At 36.6% G+C, this 3,643-nt stretch overlaps 1 pseudogene; it reads left to right on the top strand.

Moving 5' to 3' along the window:
- LOC119339256 overlaps nt 1-3,178 on the top strand; it is a 4,190-nt pseudogene extending 1,012 nt beyond the window's left edge.
- The last annotated feature ends 465 nt before the right edge of the window (nt 3,179-3,643 follow it).

Below are 3,643 nucleotides of genomic sequence, written 5' to 3'. Positions count from 1 at the left end.
AATAAAAGAAAATGATGAAAATGTCAAAAAAAAAGTTTCCCATGTGATATGTGGTCTAGTTGTTGGGAAAATTTGCAAATGTGAATTTCGACTTTATTTGCAAAATCTCTCTAGAATTTAGTAAAATGGGCATAACTTTTGCATACTAACTCGGATGAAAAAGTTTTTTATATGAAAAATCATCTACTCGAAAAGTTACATCCAAATTTAATCGGGGGAACCCCGTTAAACATTTTCAAAATCCTCAAAAACCTAACAGAAAAGAAGTTACGGGGCTTTCAAGGTCTAGAGGCAAAAAAATTCATAAAATTTCAGTTTTTTTTGAATTTTTGTTAAATATGGTCAAACTACTTATTCAAGAAGTATTAGTGTTACTAAATAATTATACAAGAATATTAGTGTTACTAAATAATTATTTCAGTTTTTTTGAATTTTGGTCAAATATGGTCAAACTGTGGACAAACTGTGGTCAAACAATGGTCAAACTACTTATTCAATAAATATTAGTGTTACTAAATAATTATTTCAGTTTTTTGAATTTTGGTCAAATATGGTCAAACTATTGTCAAATTATGGTCAAACTACTTATTCGAGAAATATTAGTGTTACTAAATAATTATTGTTTTTTAGAACAATAGTTTCAAACTCAAAAGTGAGATGTGTGACTTCATGCTCAAGCAAAATTCCTGAGGGTTAATAAGATTAACATCTTACTATTGTCAGGAAAACAACAAGTGCAGACTTGAAAACGAGGGAGAATCGAACTTGGAAGTTAAGCATGCTCAGGCTAGAGTAGTGAGAGGATGGGTGACCATCCGGGAAGTTAGATGATTTGGAATGATGAAGGGTGATTAGATATTAGAGGATAAATTGCGTAGTGATGAGGGGTGGTGATTAGAGATTAGAGGTTAAAATAATTCAGAAATTTGAAAAAAAAATTCAAAAAAAATCATAAAATTTCCTTTAGTCCCGGTTGGTGTTACCAACCGGGACTAAAGGTGTGGCCGCGGCCTTTAGTCCCGGTTCGTGTTAGAACCGGGACTAAAGGGGAGAGGCATTAGTAACGACCCTTTAGTCCCGGTTCAAAAACCGGGACTAAAGGGCCTTACCAACCGGGACAAAAGCCCCTTTTTCTACTAGTGCTTATGCTGCTATTTATTTAGGGACAACATTAAAGACAACCACCATGGGCATGATGCATTTGTAGTAGAAGGATTCAACTCTTGGAACAAGACAGAGAGATTTGTGACTCACATCGGTGATCGTAATAGCTTTCACAATAGAGCACTCAAGGATTGCGAGGATCTATTAAAGCAAGATCAATCAATCCCAGCAGACTTTCATAGACAAACCCAAATTGAGAAAAATGAGCATCTCATCAGGTTAAATGCTGCAATTGATGTTTGTCGATACTTGTTGCATCAGGGACAACCTTTCTGTGGCCACGATGAATCAAAAGATTCTGATAATAAAGGAAACTACCTTGAGTTGATGGACTACACTATTAAGCAGAATGATGTTGTTGCTAAGGCATTCAAGAATGCTCCAAATAATAATCAAATGTTGTCTCCAACAATTCAGAGAGATACTACCGAGTGCTTTGCAAAAGAAGTACTAGCCTATGTGATGAAAGAAATTGGTAATGATGTTTTCAGCTTATTAGTTGATGAGTGTAGAGATGTTTCCGACAAAGAACAAATGGCGGTTGTTCTCTGATATCTTGATAAGTGTGGACTGGTCCAAGAGAAGTTTGTTGGTGTTGTTCATGTGGAGGAGACAACAACTTCTTATCTCAAGTTTTGCATAGATTTATTATTTTCACAACTTGGGCTGAGTCTTCAACAAGTTAGAGGCCAAGGTTACGACGGTGCAAGTAATATGTCTGGTGAGTTTAATGGTTTGCAAGCTAAAATTATGAGCGAGAACAAATCAGCATATTATGTACATTGTTTTGCTCATAAACTCAACTTGGTTGTTGTGGCTATTGCAAAGAAGATATTCGAGGTCGGAGATTTCTTTGATATGGTTTCAGTTTTGCTGAATGTTGTGGGCGCATCTTGCAAGAGAAAAGACCAACTTCATGAGCATCACCAAGAAGAAGTGAGGAAAGCAATAGGATGTGGAGAGATTGCTACGGGGAGTGGACTGAATCAAGAATTATCACTTCAAAGACCAGGTGACACTCGATGGAACTCCCATTATAAAACATTGTTGGGTTTGTCCAAGATGTTCTCGTCGGTGGTTAAAGTACTAGAATATGTTGAGAAAGATGGCACAGATACTGGAAAGAGGCGTCAAGCTAGAGGTATTCTCAAATATTTCCAGACCTTTGATTCTGCATTTTTCTTACACATGATGATGATATTAGCTTTAACAAATGGGCTGTCAAAAACCTTACAGAGAAAGAATAAAGACATTGCAAATGCTATTTCAGATGTGGAATCAACTAAACGAGAGTTAGAAAAGCTCAGAACCAATGAGGGGTGGGATTCTCTTATGAAGAAGGTATGTTGTTTCTGCGAGAAGCATGACATTCCAGTCCTCAACATGGAAGATGCCTATGTTAAACCAAAGAAGCCAAGACAAAAGACCGGCATTAACAATGAGCATTATTATCGTGTTGATTGTTTCTTTGCTGTGCTAGATCTGTTAGGAGAAGAGTTTAATGACAGATTTAATGAGGTAAATTCTGAGTTGCTTCTATGCATGTCTGCTTTGAGCCCAAGTGATTTATTTTGTCATTTTAACAAGGAGAAGTTGCTGAAATTAGCAAAGTTTTATCCTGGTGACTTTAATCACAAAGATATGGTGACTCTTGAGCATGAACTTGGCCTCTATATAGAAAATATACTCCATGATACAAGGTTTTCCAGCTTGGACAGAATAAGTGATTTGGCTAAACTGATGGTGGATACAAGGAAGCATCTCTCATATCCTTTGGTATATCGGCTTTTAAAGCTATCTCTAACTCTCCCTGTTGCCACTGCCACCGTTGAGTGATGTTTTTCAGCGATGAAGATTGTGAAGAATGCTTTGCGTAACAAAATTGGTGATGATTTTTTTGAGCCATAGCCTAATTTGCTTCGTGGAGAAGGAGCTGCTGGACACAATTAGTAATGAAGTTATTGTTGACCGTTTCCATAAGATGAAAGATCGTCGTGGGAGAAATGAAATGTAATGGTCTAATACCTTACACCTTTTCTAATTTACCATCTCCAATTATATTCAAATGCCTAGTCCTAATATGTGTTTTCTCTTCACAGGTAGTGTCATTTGTCTTGGAGACAAATATTATCTTTTGCAACCTATGAAACCATTGAGATATAAAGCCATCTTGTAAGGTTTCTTCAGTTTAGTGGTAAACCCGTCATGTTACTACTGGATGAAGTATCTTTTGCTACATATGAAATGTTGGGGTTAGTGTAATGCTAAACTTGTGGTGTTACTACTGGATCAAGTATCTTTCGTTTAGAATGTGGATGAAATATCTTACTATTATAGGAAAAATGCTAGATTTTTTTTGGATGAAAAGTGCTAAACGTTTATACAATTGTGTAAACGTGTTCACGAGTTTTCCATAGATGAGTGCTCCCAGTCAGTTTTTATCCTAGGTCCGCCCCTGGGCTCCATCGGTCCCCTAGTG

This window comes from Triticum dicoccoides, chromosome 7B (assembly GCF_002162155.2).
Source record: "Triticum dicoccoides isolate Atlit2015 ecotype Zavitan chromosome 7B, WEW_v2.0, whole genome shotgun sequence".
NCBI lineage: Eukaryota > Viridiplantae > Streptophyta > Magnoliopsida > Poales > Poaceae > Triticum > Triticum dicoccoides.
The sequence above is the reverse complement of the archived record's forward strand: the minus strand, read 5'-3'. Positions and strand labels throughout refer to the sequence as shown.